Source organism: Rutidosis leptorrhynchoides, chromosome 2 (genome assembly GCF_046630445.1).
Source record: "Rutidosis leptorrhynchoides isolate AG116_Rl617_1_P2 chromosome 2, CSIRO_AGI_Rlap_v1, whole genome shotgun sequence".
NCBI lineage: Eukaryota > Viridiplantae > Streptophyta > Magnoliopsida > Asterales > Asteraceae > Rutidosis > Rutidosis leptorrhynchoides.
In genome coordinates, this window is record NC_092334.1 from 140,215,320 (window position 1) to 140,237,057 (window position 21,738).

At 28.6% G+C, this 21,738-nt stretch overlaps 1 pseudogene; it reads left to right on the forward strand.

Annotated features, from left to right (window-relative positions):
• Positions 1-21,738, forward strand: part of LOC139888303 (LRR receptor-like serine/threonine-protein kinase FEI 2) — a 194,056-nt pseudogene that overhangs the window by 117,332 nt on the left and 54,986 nt on the right.

The following is a 21,738-nucleotide window of genomic DNA, read 5'->3' on the forward strand; positions in this document are numbered from 1 at the left end:
CTAATGTTTTAGAGATTATGTATTCTAGTTTTGACGGTAAACCAAATGAGTTTAATACTATATTAATTCATTCAATCTAAGATTACATCTGAAGAAAATATATATGCAAGTATATTTTCATAAAGATTGTAATAATAAAAAAAAGTCTTTTGTACAAACTGTTAATGGTGAAAATATTTTAACGGATAGGTAATACCCGAGGAATATTTAGATTCCACATTAATAAGTTACACTGTACATTCTTCAAATCTGATACAACAGTCATTTACTATCCTACTTACAACCACCGATATACGTATCTGTTCATCGTAGGATAACCATTTTCATTCAATTTCATATTTGGATTTTGACCTATCAGAATCCAACAAGTGGCATAATGAAAAAACATTGGACAAAATAAAATTTGTTAGAAACAAACAAATTAACTATGAGAAATTCTGTTAAGAATCCACGCTAACAAAGTCCTAGCTAACTGTTCCTAGGTAACTGTTAATTCCTTATTACATTTATTTATCGCAATTTAAATTCTCGCAATTTTATTTATTGTCATTTAATTTCTGTTATTTATTTTACGCACTTTAAATATCGGGACACGTATACAAGGTTTTGACATATCATATCGACACATCTATATATATTATTTGGAATAACCATAGACACTCTATATGCAGTAATGTTTGAGTTACCTATACAGGGTTGAGGTTGATTCTACAATAATATATATACTTTGAGTTGTGATCGAGTCTGAGACATGTACACGGGTCACGATACGTATTAATTAATTCGAATATTATAAATTAAACTATATATGAATTATTGGACTGTTAACTGTGGACTATCGATTGTGGACTAACAACATTGGACAATTAAAATGAATTAAAATATTGATTATAACATATGAAACTAAAAATTTCTTTAAGTTTGCCACTTGATTTCATCTTAAACCTCATTTGTATCTTGACGATTACAATCTGCGTACAAACCTTTCATGATTCTTGAAAATACCTCAATCGAAAAGATGAACCAACCGCACTTCATCTACGGAAGAAAAGATTGATGCATATAGTTATGCACCTGAAAAACTCTCAGAACCTGAGTAAACGTTTAACACGTATCTGTGCTAATTCCTTTAGTATTATTATTACCCAAAATAACTTGGTGATTCCTTTCAAAGTAGCAAATTTTGTCACAGCTCCAGCAAGTCAACTTTGACTTTTCATTCGAAACAACCTTATTATAACCTTGATATATATGCGTGCTCATTTATTGTTACCAAAGAACCTTTTATATTCCACCATATTATCATCAGCGTTTAATCATCTAAAACACAATTCTCCTGAAACCACTTCGGATTGATAACCGCCGATTCAGATATGGTAGCATTAAATGCAGAGGAAACAGCAAAATTGTAGATGATCTAAACGGCCAAAAGTTTGATAATAAGGAATGGAAGGTTGGAAATGCTCAATGGAAATTTTAGTACCGAAAAATGGATTATGCAAAACTATGAAGGAAGTCGTGGACAAATCACAAAGACTAAACCTGCCTTCAAAGAATCCAAATGATTCATTATCTACTGAAGTCATTATCGAATACCTTGCTTCTGACTCTAAACTCTTGTGGACAAATTTTCTTCACCATCCTTCGATATTAGAAATTCCAAGATATCATCGTATCTTTCATTATAAATATCCTCCATATTTCTGAAGATATTTTCATAACTATTCTTACCTGAAATCATTAATCTCTTCGTGTTATCTGTATTACATCATAAAGGAAACTGTTTTAGTTTCTAAATTCTGAAAAATTTGAATTTAAAATATGAATGTTTTTTGAAGTAGTGTTGGAAATTGATGCATGAGTTAGTATAATATAATGACACTTGATCAACGTGATTATATTACAGTAAGTCATGCTGAGTTTCTAATGGAACGTGATGATTCACATATCATAACGTCATCATGTGTCATATTACACGACTCTTACATTCTACCTAATCTCCAAACATATCAATAACATAGTTTCTTGATAATTCTATCTTTTCTCTTGAACTCTGGTAATTTAACCAATCAAGATCGTGCTATTACAATTTCTCTCTTAGAACATTAACTATGTTCATTCCGAAATTCATATCTACGAATTCTGGACCATTATTCGCTTGACTTAAAGTCGGAAAAAAAAACATAAGCATGGAGCTCTGAAATTTAAAGGAAAGTATATAGCTCGACAACAACACTTAAATTACAAACCGTGTATATCAATACGCATTGCAACGTAAAGACACGGGAGAATTAAAAACACTATAACCCCAAGGTAATAATGGAAGAAGATAAATTCCTCCGGTGGTAGATGAAAAAGGAGAAGGATTGATAAGAAAGTCAAGAATATATCCAGAATTAAAACTGGATGAAGCATATTGACTGATAATTTGGAAATATGAATTAAAGTATAGAAAATGGGAGTGGTAGAAAATAATGGAACTGAAAAAGTTTAATTTATAATGGAAATATCAGACAGAGTAATCAAGGCAGATCACCGTATTTAATTATAGAGATCTTAATTTCCTTACTAGCCGAAGAATCAAATCTTTTAGATTTCAAAGATTCTTTCTAAATTCCTTAAATTCTGGAAATCTACTGTGACTACGTCAAAAGTTAAGACGAATTCCAATTTATTTCATTCACTATTTTGTGATAGCTTCACTCGTACACCTCGAGTAATCGAATTATTTTATTCATATTATTAACTGATGATAAAACTCTAAATTTCTAACTCGTATGCGTCATGAAAACATACTTATTGTCAGCCATGACCATCCCAATCAAATTTCGGGATGAAATTTCTTTAACGGGTAGGTACTGTGACGACCCGGAAATTTCCGACCAAATTTAAACTTAATCTTTATATGTTTCTGACACGATAAGCAAAGTCTATAAAGTTGAGTTTCAAAATCGTTGAAATAGTTTACATGAAATCATTTACCCTCTGACTGTGCCCAATGATTCACGAATAATTGTTTGTAAATAAATATGTACATACATACATATATATACATATATAAATATATATGATTCTTAAACATAATTAATATTATATGTATATTGTAATACGTATATATAATGAATAAATATTAAATATTGAATATATGTTATTATATACCACATAGTTAAAAATATGAAATTGTAATATATTAAATTGAAATTATAAATTAAAATAAATGGTATAGTAATATTATTATTTTCAATATTAACATCGAAGTTAGTACTATAAATATAATATACGAATATGAAACTTGATATATATAAATTGATATATTATTATTACTAATAATATTATTATCAATAATAATATAAATAGTTATTATAATTAATATAGTATTATGAATGTTATCATTATTAATATCATTATTACTATAATCTAGTAGTAGAATTTTAATTTTAGTTAATATGATCAATATTAGTATTATTGTTATATATTATTCTTACCATTATCATTAAGAATTATTATTGTTATTATTGTAAACTATTTTATTATGATTATTATTATTATTATTATAATTTCAAAGATATGAGTATCAAAATAAAGATAATAAATATAAATATTATTATGAAAATGAATAAAATTATAAATTAGTTGTAACTTAAATATTATTAGTTATTATTATTTCAAATTTTTCATTTTAATATGATTATTATAATAATTAACATTTTTATTTAGCATTATCATTTTCATTATTACTTTTATCATTTTATTATTATTACTAGCAACATTTCGAATTTATTATTATGATATTATATTAACTGTATTATTTTTTTATTCATCTATTATTAATAAAACATAAAAACAAATAATTATATATTTGGAATAATTCATTCTGTTAGATATCATAATCAAAACGGTGCTAATCTTGTTTCCTGTCTGATTTTGTTAAGTATCAAGATCAATTATCGTACGAAATTGTTAAACCTCACTATCTACTTTTTAATTTTTTTGTTTCTTCTCTCTTGTCTGAATAAGAATTCTGCCGACTGCCTCCTTGTATAATTCCATCTAATTGTAGTTGATAAATGATTCATTTAAGTGACACTATGATTACCCGGAGATTTCCGAACAAATTTAAACTTTAACCTTTATATATATTCGACACGATAAGCAAATCTGTAATGATTGAGTCTCGAAAGTTTTGAAATTATATTCATTTAAATAAATACCCTTTGGCCATGCCAAACGATTCACGAACAATTACGTGTAAATAAATATATATGTATATATACATGTGTGCTTATTAGATTGACATATATTATAAAACATTGAACGGATTAGTTGATATGAATATAAGCTATGAGATCTATTTTATGAATTTAGAAATGTTATCAAGGTATTGAATGAATAATACTTTTTACGAACGTATTTGTTCGATGTAAGTTTATCGATGAGATTAAAAGATAATATCAAATGATTGAATTATCAGATACATTGAATTATGATTAAGAGTATCTGTTATGAGATCCACTTTGAATTAGGAAACCTTTATTTTTAACGATATTCGGAATATTTGGTAAAGTGATTTCGGGTAGGAACAAAAGTGTTATTATTGAGGATTAGAAAAAGGTTGGTGGAGAATTGAATTTTATAATATTAGATTGATTTACCTTCAACATGCGAAAACGTTTTTCGATATAATAGAACCTGATTATTTGAGTCGTTAGATGTTAAGATATATTAGTTAGAAAGTTTAAGGAAATTAAACTAGACGTTGGTGCATATATGGATTATATCAAATTAAGTTTGAAGTGTAAACGTAACGTGTTAGAAGATTTTCTAAACGGATTTAAAGTAAACTTTTGAATTAGTGTTAGTTTGAAAAAAAAACTAAGTATTATATTATTACTTTAACATTTCCATTACACGATACGTACGAGTTTATATTTTTTAAAATGAAAATATATATATACTTTTCGAAGTGATAAATTTATAATATCAAGTTAGTCATAAAACGTTTTGATATTAAACTAATATTAATAAATAGGCTTTGATAAATAACAAGATTATGAATTATAAAAGTAAATGACCAAAACACTCAAAAGATTAAGTTACACTTTGAGTGGGTTAGTTTTTAATTAATTTAAGTCTAGTTACTAATAAAGGTACATGTCACAAAACGTTTATTTTAAAATAAAATATTTTGACAAACAACGAGACTTTATTTTATAGAAGGAAATGATCACAATGCTCAACTTTATAAGTCATATTTTTATAAAAGTAATTCATTGCTATGTAAGCTTAATTTTTGTAAAAGGTACACGTCACGTAACATAAAGGGCTAGTTTTCTAAACGTACGAAAGTGCGCCCGAAAAACAGAAAGTGGTACATGAGTCGTGAGACCACGACCGTGTCATTTTTGTAAAAATTATATTTTTACCATGAGCATAAATATAATATAATATTTAATTAATTCTAAAGATTAAATATATTATATATAAAATAATATATATATATACATTATGTAAAAGAATGATACGTGTGATATTATGTTAAAAATGAGTGTCGACAAAGTTAAATCATGCGTATGAGCTGGATAAAGCATGGGGAGTAGGTGAGGTTCAAGTCCCATAAATAATCGAATTCTGGTTCTACGAGCTCAAATATCCATCTATCTTTCACGATACTCTCTCTATATATTATATTTATTATTATTATTATTAAAATTATTATTATTAATCCTAATATTATTATTGTAATATGGTATTATTATTAGTATTAGTATTATTAGTATTATACATAAAATATTACGACGAAGTCATGAGCGGGTCATTTCAAGACAAGTTTTATGAGTAGGATAGGGCTAAGGAAATTATGAGTTATGGCTATGGAGGTGATGGGTATGGTTCATAGGTATGCCCGTGAGGTCAATTTAGTGTTTGTCATCTCCGTTGCGTCTACGTACCTTTCCTACAATATTGAACCTCAATATTGATACGTGAGCACTCATAACTTAACTTTTATTTATCAATAGTGTATCCCTGACTAGTTCTCGAGAAAATAAAATTATGCATGCTTGTATATTTGATATTGCCCCTAGATAGGTTATGTTGAATCTTAAAGGTTGTTATACTAGGGATGGGATAAGATATAAGATATGCATGTCGTTGGAAAGCTAGCGAAAAATTAAGAACTTTTCCTTTAGATGACAAAGGGATCTGATAGACGGATTAGAAGTTATAGCCAATTGAAATTTCGTAAAAATGATCATTATTATCGTCGTTATTATAGTTGATCTAATTTCTAATCTAATTGCCAATATTATTATTATTATAATTATTATTATTATTATTATAATTAAGAATTGTTATTTTTATAGTTATTATCGTTAAAATTATAATTAGTATTATTATTATTATCACATAAAATAGTTATTAGTATATTCATTATTATAATATTCAATATTACTAGTATTATTAAAAGTACCGTTGGTATAAAAACTATCAGTTATTCAAAAATTACCAATTTAATAGAAATGTCATTGTTATTATAAAATATCATTATTATTATCATTTTGAATAAAAATTATTACTTTAATGTTAATATTAAAAATATCGTAAATATTAAAGATATCATAATTAGAATTATCATTTTTCAATAACATCATTGTTAGTAAATATAAATATTGATTGTTATAATTACAAAATAATACGACTTTTAATTATTATTATCAATGCTATTTTATCAAATAAAATTATCTCAATAGAATCTATCACAATATTTTTATGATATTAAATGAACTTTATAAATTTTATTACTTAAGATATATAAAAGTATACTTTAATATAAAATTGTATTTATTAATAAATGAATTATATTATTTACTCTATTAAATCTTTTAAATATTGTAAAAATATAAAACGACGATATTTAAATTATATAATAATCATTTATAAACTTTTGAAAATTATTTTGAGTCAAACTAATTTTCGTCGATCTTTGCATATTAGACTCGAGCATTAGGATTGTGGTACACTATGACTTAACTTAATGTATTAGATAAATACTGACAAGTACATAAATATATATAAATAATTTAGGTTCGTGAATCAAAGGCCAACCTTGCACTTGTTCAATGACGTTATATGTATTTTTACTACGAAATACAGTATGGTGAGTTTCATTTGCTCCCTTTTTACCCTTTACATTTTTGGGCTGAGAATACATGCAATGTTTAAATAACTATTTTTTTTTGCAATATTTATATGCGTGAGTTTCATTTGCTCCCTTTTTACCCTTTACATTTTTGGGCTGAGAATACATGCAATGTTTAAATAACTGTTTTTTTTGCAATATTTATATGCGTGAGTTTTATTACTCCCTTTTTAAATGCTTTTGCAATATATATTTTTGGGACTGAGAATACATGCGCTGCTTTTATAAATGCTTTACGAAATAGACACAAGTAATCGAAACTACATTCTATGGTTGGATTATCTAATCGAATATGCCGTTTTTATTAAGTCTGGTAATCTAAGAATTAGGGAACAGACACCCTAATTGACGCGAACTCTAAAGATAGATCTATCGGGCCCAACAAGCCCCATCCAAAGTACCGGATGTTTTAGTACTTCGAAATTTATATCATGTCCGAAGGAGGATCCCGGAATGATGGGGATATTCTTATATATGCATATTGTTAATGTCGGTTACCAGGTGTTCAATCCATATGAATGATATTTTTGTCTCTATGCATGGGACGTATGTTTATGAGAAATGGAAATCTGAAATCTTGTGGTCTATTAAAATGATGGAAACGATTGTTTAAGTTAAACTAATGAACTCACCAACCTTTTGGTTGACACTTTAAAGCATGTTTATTCTCAGGTACGAAAGAAATCTTCCGCTGTGTATTTGCTCATTTTATAGATATTACTTGGAGTCATTCATGGCATATTTCAAAAGACGTTGCATTCGAGTCGTCGAGTTCATCAAGATTATTATCAAGTCAATTATAGTTGGATATATTATGAAATGGTATGCATGTCTGTCAACTTTCGATGTAATGAAATTTTGTCTTTTCAAAAACGAATGCAATGTTTGTAAAATGTATCATATAGAGGTCAAGTACCTCGCGATGTAATCAACTGTTGTGAATCGTTTATAATCGATATGGACTTCGTCCGGATGGATTAGGACGGGTCTTCACAATTGGTATCAGAGCGGTGGTCTTAGCGAACCAGGTCTGCATTAGTGTGTCTAACAGATAAGTCGATAGGATGCATTAGTGAGTCTGGACTTCGACCGTGTCTGCACGTCAATAGTTTTGCTTATCATTTTGTGTCAAAAATTAGCTACTTATCATCCTCAGGAAATTACCTGCTTATCATTTTTAGTCTAAGACACGTCTTGCTGCATTGATTGCATTAATAGTGTATAGACAAAAATTCATATCTTAGCGTATCTGCTAAATCATATCTTATCGTATCTATTACTGTAAACGTTGCCTGATATATCCCGTAAATTCCTCCGTAATTTACAAAATCTTTTGTTCTATATATATGGATATTCTATGTAATTAGAATACCATCCAATAACCGAATATCATTTCATATCGAAAAAAAAATAAAAATCCTTATTCAATCGTACGAAATGGAATTCATCATTAATTCAAGTTCCTCGGATTTCGAAATGGAATCCCACTCCAGCTCCGAAAGCAGTGTGACCGGAATAGATCAACCAATCAGTCATCACCTATTCTGGATGAATTGGGGATGGGTTCGTAGCCTCCTCAATCATTGGAGACAAGAAGAAGGTGATCCCTTCCATCCACCACATTGCCCTCTTGATGAAGAACCTGAAGCACTTACCGGCGAACCTGTTCGAAACACCATTTTCTCGCTCATTTCCAGAGTATCTCGTCACGATTATATATTACATCAAATTTTAGATTTTATTTATCCGCTCGTCCGAACCGACAATCACCCTGGTGTAATAGAAGAAGTCAACGAGCTTCGCGCTCGGGTAGTGGCTTTGGAGAATATGGTGCAGAGATTACAAACACCAGCAGCAGCATCAGCAGCATAACCAGTAACACCATCATCAACGCCAATAGTACCATTACCACCCCAACCACAATCACGTCGTAAACCTCAACTTTACACTCTGTCCCACGAGCACCAATGTCATACGCCCTGTAGATACCAAGGAATACCAACAACAATAACCGACGAAGTATTAATTCATAACTTCATTGGAGAAATATTTCGCGCAGATTATGTAATCTCTAAAGTCTTAGAGATTATCTAATCTAGCCCTAACCATAAATCAGTTAAGCGAACCAAAATGATAGAAGGAAGAGTAGAAACCCTGACAAAAATGGTGTGTGATTAACAAGCTAAACTTGTTTTACCAACAGCATCAACAGTACCGTCAGCGTCACCAGCATCATCAGTACAGTCAACATCAGAATCAACAACACCTATAACATCACAAACTCTGTCAGCTCAAGAATCACTATGGACATCATTACGAATCAATAACCCGTATATTGTATCAATGAGTTATGAAGAATTAACTCATTCCCTTTGAAGAAATTATATGTATATTTTATATATTTTGAAATAAAAATAAATCTTTCCGTGCTAAGCTATTGTGTGTGAATCTTAACTTCTCTGTTAATTCATATTACAAATATGCAATAATGTACGTCCTTCGGCCGCAACTTAACCAGCGTTAACTACAATCTCTGTCGCAATTCAACAAATTCCAATTCATAATAAATCAAGTATATATTTGATTTTACACTTTCATCATCGATGTACCCGAAACTTTTCAGATAACATCATTCGTACTTTGCGAAATTCACAAGAATTCCACGAACCGAACATCATACATCAACAAATAACGAAGTATTGATTCATAATTTCAAAGTCATTAAAGAAATACTGCGTAAAAGTTATGTACTTTTTAAAGCCTTTAGGAATTATTCAATTCTAGTTTCAACCGTAAATCAAATGAGTTTAATTTAACATTAACTCATTAAATCTATGTTACATCTGAAGAAAATATACATATATATATTTTCATAAAGACTGTAATAAAATTCTTTTGTACAAAATATTAATTGTGAAATTTTTTTTAACGGGTAGGTAATACCCGAGAGATATATAAATTCACAATTAATATATTACATTCTTCGAATCTGATTCAGCAAATTATCCATTATACTCCCTACTTTCACAACAATATACATTCTTTTATAGAAATCAAAACAACCATACTCATTCAAAATTTAATTACATATTCTGATTTTGAAATTTCAAAATTCAACTTAAGATATGACCAAAATCATCACTCTTAGATCCTTACATCTTTCACAAGCTATATTTTGACTTCAAAACTGTGTTAGAACATCAAATGTATGTTAACGATTACAATCTGTGTTCAAACCCTTCGAAAATTTCTGAAGACACTTCGAATGATGAGCAATCGAGATGATGATCCAACCACATGTTACCCACAGTTATGTACCCGAAAAACTCTTGAAACCAAAGTAAAAGTTTAAACAACGTATCCGCGTCAGATTCTTTAGCATTTATTAGCAAAAATAACTTTGCGACTCCTATTCAAAGTAGCCAGTTTCGTCACAGCTCCAGCAAGTCAACTTCGACTTTTCAGTCAGACTAACCTTATTATAACCTTGAGATATACACCATCGTTATCAGGGAACCTTTTACATTCCACCACATTATTAACAGATGTATCAACAACTTCATTACCCTTTGACTTTAGCCTCTCCAAAAAGTCATTATAATTATTCATTGAAACCCCCATCATTTACTCATTCGCATCTTGTAATGAGAATTTTCATACGAATCATTGGGAATTAGCAATCAGTATTTTGAAATCTCGCAGCATGTCTACGCCAACAGTTATATGTGTATATATAACGTATATCTTCTGGACTTAATTTGAATGTGAAGATTCTGAAAAACACTTCGAACTACGAATTGGTTCTCCGAAAATGGAAAAATACTGATGAAGCAGCAAAAAAAAAAAAACTATAAACGACCTTAACAGTAAAAGTTTGATGATAATGAATAGGTGTGCTGGCAAAGCGCAGAAAAAGAGAAGTCTTGGAACTGGAAAACGGATTGAGCAAAGTAGGAAGGAGGCTGTGGACAAATTACAAAGACTGAACCTGACTTCAAAGGATCCAAATAATTCAGTATCTGCTGAAGTCATTAACGAATACCTTGCTCCTAACTCTAAACCCCCGCGGACAATATTCTTCATCATCCTCTGATATTAGAAATTCTAAAATATCATCATATCTTTCATTATAAATATCCTCCATATTTCTGAAGATATTTTCTTAATTTTTCTTATTTGAAATCATTTACCTCTTCGCGCTATCTGTATTACATCATAAAAGAAACTATTTTAGTTTCTAAATTCTGAAACATTCAAGTTTAAAATAGGAATATTTTGAAGTAGTGTTGGGAACTGAAGTATGAATTAGTATAATATAATGACACTTGATCAATGTGATTATATTACAGTAAGTCATGCTGAGTTTCTAAATGGAACGTGATGATTCACAGATCATAACATCATCATGTGCCATGTTATACGGCTCTTGTATTCTATTTAACCTCTAAAATATCAAGAAAATATTTCTTGATGATTCGGCCTTTTCCAAGGTATTTTAGTAATTTGACAAGTCAAGATCGTGCCATCACAATTTCCTTCCTAGAACATTAACAATGTTCATTTCAAAATTCATATTTGTGAATTCTGGACCATTACAAGCGGTGCTTAATCGCAAGAAGAAGAAACGAAAGGACAAAACTCCGAAATAGAAATTGGGGTATAAATTGCAGCAAATAAAAGAGAGCATTAACTGTGAATGATAATGATTATAGAAGACAGAAGCAGAGACTTTGAAATATAAGGGAACATATAAAGCCCAATGACAAACCAGAAATTATAAACCATATATATCGATGCATATAGCAATATAAAGACACGGGAGAACTAGGAACACTATAAACCCAAGAGCATAGTAGAAGTAAATAGATTCTTCCGGCGGTAGATGAAAAAAAAGAAGAATGACCGATATGAAAGTTAGAAGTATATCGAGAATCAGAACTGGATAGAGCATATTGACGAATACTTTAAAGTAGGAATTGAGAAAGAAAGAATAGAAGGTGTGAGTTGTAAGGAAATGGAGAGGATGGATTTATAGGAAAATTTTCGACAGAGCAATCGAAGCAGAATATCGCGTTTAATCAAAGAAGATCTGAATCTCCTTAATTACCGAAGAATCAAATCTTAATATGAAGATTTCTTCTAAATTCCTTGAATTCCGGAAATCAATCTTGACTACGACACCGGTTAAGTCAAACTTACTTTTATTCATTTTCACTCTTAAGTGATAGCTTCATTCGTGCTCTTCACAAAAACAAATAATTTTATCTATATTAATCAATGATGATAAAACCCTAATTATCAGTTCATATACGTCATGAAAACACTGTTACTGTTAGCCATGACAACCTCTATCAAATTTCGGGACGAAATTTCTTTTAACGGGTAGGTACTGTGATGACCCGGAGATTTCCGAACAAATTTAAACTTTAACCTTTATATATATTCGACACGATAAGCAAATCTGTAATGATTGAGTCTCGAAAGTTTTGAAATTATATTCATTTAAATAAATACCCTTTGGCCATGCCAAACGATTCACGAACAATTACGTGTAAATAAATATATATGTATATATACATGTGTGCTTATTAGATTGACATATATTATAAAACATTGAACGGATTAGTTGATATGAATATAAGCTATGAGATCTATTTTATGAATTTAGAAATGTTATCAAGGTATTGAATGAATAATACTTTTTACGAACGTATTTGTTCGATGTAAGTTTATCGATGAGATTAAAAGATAATATCAAATGATTGAATTATCAGATACATTGAATTATGATTAAGAGTATCTGTTATGAGATCCACTTTGAATTAGGAAACCTTTATTTTTAACGATATTCGGAATATTTGGTAAAGTGATTTCGGGTAGGAACAAAAGTGTTATTATTGAGGATTAGAAAAAGGTTGGTGGAGAATTGAATTTTATAATATTAGATTGATTTACCTTCAACATGCGAAAACGTTTTTCGATATAATAGAACCTGATTATTTGAGTCGTTAGATGTTAAGATATATTAGTTAGAAAGTTTAAGGAAATTAAACTAGACGTTGGTGCATATATGGATTATATCAAATTAAGTTTGAAGTGTAAACGTAACGTGTTAGAAGATTTTCTAAACGGATTTAAAGTAAACTTTTGAATTAGTGTTAGTTTGAAAAAAAAACTAAGTATTATATTATTACTTTAACATTTCCATTACACGATACGTACGAGTTTATATTTTTTAAAATGAAAATATATATATACTTTTCGAAGTGATACATTTATAATATCAAGTTAGTCATAAAACGTTTTGATATTAAACTAATATTAATAAATAGGCTTTGATAAATAACAAGATTATGAATTATAAAAGTAAATGACCAAAACACTCAAAAGATTAAGTTACACTTTGAGTGGGTTAGTTTTTAATTAATTTAAGTCTAGTTACTAATAAAGGTACATTTCACAAAACGTTTATTTTAAAATAAAATATTTTGACAAACAACGAGACTTTATTTTATAGAAGGAAATGATCACAATGCTCAACTTTATAAGTCATATTTTTATAAAAGTAATTCATTGCTATGTAAGCTTAATTTTTGTAAAAGGTACACGTCACGTAACATAAAGGGCTAGTTTTCTAAACGTACGAAAGTGCGCCCAAAAAACAGAAAGTGGTACATGAGTCGTGAGACCACGACCGTGTCATTTTTGTAAAAATTATATTTTTACCATGAGCATAAATATAATATAATATTTAATTAATTCTAAAGATTAAATATATTATATATAAAATAATATATATATACATTATGTAAAAGAATGATACGTGTGATATTATGTTAAAAATGAGTGTCGACAAAGTTAAATCATGCGTATGAGCTGGATAAAGCATGGGGAGTAGGTGAGGTTCAAGTCCCATAAATAATCGAATTCTGGTTCTACGAGCTCAAATATCCATCTATCTTTCACGATACTCTCTCTATATATTATATTTATTATTATTATTATTAAAATTATTATTATTAATCCTAATATTATTATTGTAATATGGTATTATTATTAGTATTAGTATTATTAGTATTATACATAAAATATTACGACGAAGTCATGAGCGGGTCATTTCAAGACAAGTTTTATGAGTAGGATAGGGCTAAGGAAATTATGAGTTATGGCTATGGAGGTGATGGGTATGGTTCATAGGTATGCCCGTGAGGTCAATTTAGTGTTTGTCATCTCCGTTGCGTCTACGTACCTTTCCTACAATATTGAACCTCAATATTGATACGTGAGCACTCATAACTTAACTTTTATTTATCAATAGTGTATCCCTGACTAGTGCTCGAGAAAATAAAATTATGCATGCTTGTATATTTGATATTGCCCCTAGATAGGTTATGTTGAATCTTAAAGGTTGTTATACTAGGGATGAGATAAGATATAAGATATGCATGTCGTTGGAAAGCTAGCGAAAAATTAAGAACTTTTCCTTTAGATGACAAAGGGATCTGATGGACGGATTAGAAGTTATAGCCAATTGAAATTTCGTAAAAATGATCATTATTATCGTCGTTATTATAGTTGATCTAATTTCTAATCTAATTGCCAATATTATTATTATTATTATTATTATTATTATTATTATTATTATTATAATTAAGAATTGTTATTTTTATAGTTATTATCGTTAAAATTATAATTAGTATTATTATTATTATCACATAAAATAGTTATTAGTATATTCATTATTATAATATTCAATATTACTAGTATTATTAAAAGTACCGTTGGTATAAAAACTATCAGTTATTCAAAAATTACCAATTTAATAGAAATGTCATTGTTATTATAAAATATCATTATTATTATCATTTTGAATAAAAATTATTACTTTAATGTTAATATTAAAAATATCGTAAATATTAAAGATATCATAATTAGAATTATCATTTTTCAATAACATCATTGTTAGTAAATATAAATATTGATTGTTATAATTACAAAATAATACGACTTTTAATTATTATTATCAATGCTATTTTATCAAATAAAATTATCTCAATAGAATCTATCACAATATTTTTATGATATTAAATGAACTTTATAAATTTTATTACTTAAGATATATAAAAGTATACTTTAATATAAAATTGTATTTATTAATAAATGAATTATATTATTTACTCTATTAAATCTTTTAAATATTGTAAAAATATAAAACGACGATATTTAAATTATATAATAATCATTTATAAACTTTTGAAAATTATTTTGAGTCAAACTAATTTTCGTCGATCTTTGCATATTAGACTCGAGCATTAGGATTGTGGTACACTATGACTTAACTTAATGTATTAGATAAATACTGACAAGTACATAAATATATATAAATAATTTAGGTTCGTGAATCAAAGGCCAACCTTGCACTTGTTCAATGACGTTATATGTATTTTTACTACGAAATACAGTATGGTGAGTTTCATTTGCTCCCTTTTTACCCTTTACATTTTTGGGCTGAGAATACATGCAATGTTTAAATAACTATTTTTTTTTTTTTTGCAATATTTATATGCGTGAGTTTCATTTGCTCCCTTTTTACCCTTTACATTTTTGGGCTGAGAATACATGCAATATTTAAATAACTGTTTTTTTTTGCAATATTTATATGCGTGAGTTTTATTACTCCCTTTTTAAATGCTTTTGCAATATATATTTTTGGGACTGAGAATACATGCGCTGCTTTTATAAATGCTTTACGAAATAGACACAAGTAATCGAAACTACATTCTATGGTTGGATTATCTAATCGAATATGCCGTTTTTATTAAGTCTGGTAATCTAAGAATTAGGGAACAGACACCCTAATTGACGCGAACTCTAAAGATAGATCTATCGGGCCCAACAAGCCCCATCCAAAGTACCGGATGTTTTAGTACTTCGAAATTTATATCATGTCCGAAGGAGGATCCCGGAATGATGGGGATATTCTTATATATGCATATTGTTAATGTCGGTTACCAGGTGTTCAATCCATATGAATGATATTTTTGTCTCTATGCATGGGACGTATGTTTATGAGAAATGGAAATCTGAAATCTTGTGGTCTATTAAAATGATGGAAACGATTGTTTAAGTTAAACTAATGAACTCACCAACCTTTTGGTTGACACTTTAAAGCATGTTTATTCTCAGGTACGAAAGAAATCTTCCGCTGTGTATTTGCTCATTTTATAGATATTACTTGGAGTCATTCATGGCATATTTCAAAAGACGTTGCATTCGAGTCGTTGAATTCATCAAGATTATTATCAAGTCAATTATAGTTGGATATATTATGAAATGGTATGCATGTCTGTCAACTTTCGATGTAATGAAATTTTGTCTTTTCAAAAACGAATGCAATGTTTGTAAAATGTATCATATAGAGGTCAAGTACCTCGCGATGTAATCAACTGTTGTGAATCGTTTATAATCGATATGGACTTCGTCCGGATGGATTAGGACGGGTCTTCACAGACACCGTCTTTATAAATCATATACTGCCTTCCATTATATCAAAATATGAAATTCAAACAAAAAAATTAAACATCACAGCTTCACTTCCTCTGTTCTTCCACTTTTTAGCCAAACCTCGAATTTGATTCAATTTTCAAAATGTAATAATGCAATCTTGTTAGTTTTCCTTTACTCAAACTACCTGCAAAATTTCAAGTCCCAATTTCTAATATCAAATTCCAATTTCGAAGTCAAAGTTTTGGTTTTTAAAAGTCAACGAATTGTTTATCACCAAATTCAAATTTGTTTTGATGTTTCTGGAAAAATTGATGGTTTGGAAAGTTTATAGGTATGATTTAACAAATTTTTCATGTTAGGATCTTTAGCTAAAACGTTCTTAAAATACGAAATTAACAACTTTAGCAGAACCAGTTTTCTTTATATATTTATTTTTTTATCCAAATTATCACTAATATATTTTCTATGCTGAATATTAATTCTTAAAACCAGTTAGTAAATTCAATTTTTTTTTTTTGGGTTTGATTCGTGGTTGGATTTTGATAAGAGGAAGATGAACACAGTGAGGTATGGGTTAAATACTTTTGGTTTGGATTATTAATCAGAAAAATAAGGATGGTGCAATGGTTTGGTACAACTTTTTTTTTTGTTAAGTGTCGCGACAGCAGAACCAGTTTTCTTTATATATTTATTTTTTATCCAAATTATCGCTAATATATTTTCTATGCTGAATATTAATTCTTAAAACCAGTTAGTAAATTCAATTTTTTTTGTTTGGGTTTGATTCGTGGTTGGATTTTCATAAGAGGAAGATGAACACATTGAGGTATGGGTTAAATACTTTTGGTTTGGATTATTAATCAGAAAAATAAGGATGGTGCAATGGTTTAGTACAACTTTTTTTTTGTGTTAAGTGTCGCGACAGCAGAACCAGTTTTCTTTATATATTTATTTTTTTATCCAAATTATCACTAATATATTTTCTATGCTGAATATTAATTCTTAAAACTAGTTAGTAAATTCAATTTTTTTGTTTGGGTTTGATTCGTGGTTGAATTTTGATAAGAGGAAGATGAACACAGTGAGGTATGGGTTAAATACTTTTGGTTTGGATTATTAATCAGAAAAATAAGGATGGTGCAATGGTTTAGTGGGTGTTTGGGTAACCGAGAGGTCTCGGGTTCGATCCTTGCCTGGTGCAATATTTTTAAATTTGGCTCCTAAGGTAGTTTTATTACTCTTAAAAATTATTATTATTATTATTATTATTATTATTATTATTATTATTATTATTATTATTATTATTATTATTGTTGTTGTTGTTATTATTATTATTATTGTGGTTATTAATATGAGTATTATTATTATTAGTATTGTTAATTTATGGTTGATATTGTTAAGTAGTATAGTTATAATTATCAATATTATCATAGTTATAAGTATTAAAGTTATTATTATTATTAATATTATTATTATAAGTGTTACTAATTACTAATATTATTATTATTATTCTTATAATTTTAGTATTTAGATTACGAAAATTATTATTATGAACCTAATAAAATTCATTATCATATTCATTTATATTAGTACTAGTATCATTATAAATATTAGAATTATTATTATAAACATAAGCATTATTAATAAGATTATCATTATTAGTATGTTATTATTATTAAAAGTTATTATTTTTACAACTATAGTAGTATTGAAAGAATCATTATTAGTAAAACTATCATTTTATCTTTATTACTAAAAACATCATTGTTAGTAAAATTATTATTATTATTTAAGTTATTATCTTTATTAAAATTATCATTTTTAAAATTAACATTTATTATTATTATTATTATTATTATTACCATTATTACTATCATTATTATTACTATCCTTAATCTAGTATTATTGTTAAATTAACAAATAAAGGATCTTTATATAAAAATATATTTAATACACATAACTTAACTATATTAATATCTTTAATTACTTAAAATATATAAAATGAATATATTTAATTAAATAATGAAACCTATAAGTTATTAATATAAAAATTATATCACTAATAATAATATACATATATTTTTGTTCGTTTACGATTATATGATTTAATAGATATACAATTAATATAGGTTCGTGAATCCGAGGCCAACCCTACACTTGTTCAATATCGTTATGTGTATTTTTACTACAAAATACAGTATGGTGAGTTTCATTTGCTCCCTTTTTAAATGCTTTTGCAATATATATTTTTGGGACTGAGAATACATGCGCTGTTTTTATAAATGCTTTACGTAATAGACACAAGTACTCAAAACTACATACTATGGTTGGATTATGAATACCGAATATCACCCTTTTAGCTTGATAACCTAAAAATTAGGGAACAGACACCCTAATTGACGCGAATCCTAAAGATAGATCTACGGGCACTAACTCCCCCCATACTGGAAAATGGTATGCTTTAGTACTTCGAGTTGATATTATACAGATGGATTTCTATTTTGGGCATATTCTATATGCATCTTGTTAATGTCGGTTACCAGGTGTTCAATCCATATGAATGATATTTTTGTCTCTATACATGGGACGTATATTTATGAGAAATGGAAATAAAAATCTTGTGGTCTATTAAAATGATGAAAATGATGATTATGATAAACTAATGAACTCACCAACCTTTTGGTTGACACTTGAAAGCATGTTTATTCTCAGGTATTAAAGAAATCTTCCGCTGTGCATTTGCTCATTTTAGAGATATTACTTGGAGTCATTCATGACATATTTCAAAAGACGTTGCATTCGAGTTGTTGAGTTCATCAAGATTATTATTAAGTCAATTATTAGTTGGATATATTACGAAATAGTATGCATGCCGTCAACTTTCGATGTAATGAAAGTTTGTCTTTTAAAAATGAATGCAATGTTTGTAAAATGTATCATATAGAGGTCAAGTACCTCGCGATGTAATCAAATGTAATGTATTCGTCCAGATGGATTAGGACGGGTCATTAGACAGCAGCAGCAGAGAATTGATGGGTTTCAACCTAAAATCACCAATTCTTGCTCTAGAGCTTGTTTGTTACCCCTAAACTGACCAAATCAAGTACACTTAACATCAATAAGTATAAACCCACAAGATTTTGACACAAACAACATCAAAATCAACCATTTTGTCTCAAAATTGTACTTTTAATAAAGTTAACACAAAATCTTCATTTTCTCAAAGATTAGAGCTTGAAACACTTTGATTCTTACTTCAATAGACTCAATCAATCGTAGTGAACATGATGATATGAATGATTTAAGCTCTAGAACACAATTTAGAAATCTAGGGTTTAAAGTATTGAGAAATTAGATACGGGGTATTTGTTAGGAAGGTTCAAGAAAATGAGAGAAGTATCTGACTTCTTGCTTATATATCTAGGTTAAATACAATACCCATCACACTCGGGTATTTACCAGTTATCTGATAACTTTCGTACTTAATTTGACTGCCCTAATGGAGTCCAAATTAAATAAACGAACCTGTTCTGTGACCCTTGTCACAAACTGGTCTTAACCAAATAATAAAATAACACTAAACATATAATTAAAATAAAAGCATAATTAACCACACAATTATGCCTAAGGGCAAAAAGGTTATCTTACATCTAGGCCTGATATGAGGATATTACACAAAAATTCAATTCCGCTTTATACTCTGAAGAAATTCCAACTACTGTTGACCAAGCAATGAGATATGAGAAATGGAAAAAGCCCATGGAAGAAGAGATAGAAGCACTTAAGAAAAATGACACATGGGAAAAATGTGTTATTCTTCAAGAAAAGAAACCTGTAGGATGTCAATGGGTGTTTACAATTAAACGAAAACCAGATGACACCATTGAAAGATACAAAGCCCGTCTTGTTGCCAAGGGATATACTCAAACCTAAGGGATAGATTATTTCGAGACTTTTTCTTCGGTTGCAAATATTGATACTATCAGAGTTCTCTTCGCTATTGCTACAAATGAAGAGTGATCACTTCACCAATTTGATGTAAAGAATGCGTTTCTCCATAGTGAATTATGAAATGTCCCGTTCATATTGATTAAAATGTTTTATATTAATTGATTTCGTTGCAAGGTTTTGACCTCTATATGAGACGTTTTTCAAAGACTGCATTCGTTTTTAAAACAAACCATAACCTTTATTTTATCGATAAAGGTTTAAAAACCATAACGTAGATTATCACGTAATGATAATCTAAAAGATAACGTTTTACACACGAATATTACATATTGGTTTACAATAATATTATACATCAATTTAAATCTCCGAATGCAGTTTTTAAACAATATATTATAAGCATGCTGACTCCAATTCTTGTCCTTAAATTAGCATGCAACAGCGGAAGCTCTTAACAATCACCTGAGAATAAACATGCTTAAAACGTCAACAAAAATATTAGTGAGTTATAGGTTTAACCTATATATTTATCAAATTATATTAATAGACTACAAGATTTCATATTTTCATTTCTCATAAACAACATGCATGCATAATAGCAATCTGCATAAAAATCATTCATATGGTGAACCTGGTAATCGACATTAACAAGATGCATATAGAATATCCCCATCATTCCGGGGCATCCTTCGGACATGATAATTTCAAAGTACTAAAGCATCCGCTACAACGGATGGGGTTTGTTGGGCCCAATAGATCTATCTTTAGGATTCACATCAATTAGTAGACTGGTTTACTAATTCTTAGGCTACCAAGCAAAAAGGGGCATATTCTGCTTCGATCATTCTACCATAGAAAGTAGTTTCACGTATTTGTGTCTATTTTGTAAAACATTTATAAAACTGCATGTATTCTCATCCCAAAAATATTAGATTTTAAAAGTGGGACTATAACTCACTTTCACAGATTTTTTCTTCGTCGAGAAATAAGACTGGCCACAGGTCGATTCACGAACCTATAACAAATATGTACATATATATATCAAAGTATGATCGAAATATATTCACAACATTTTTTATTATGTT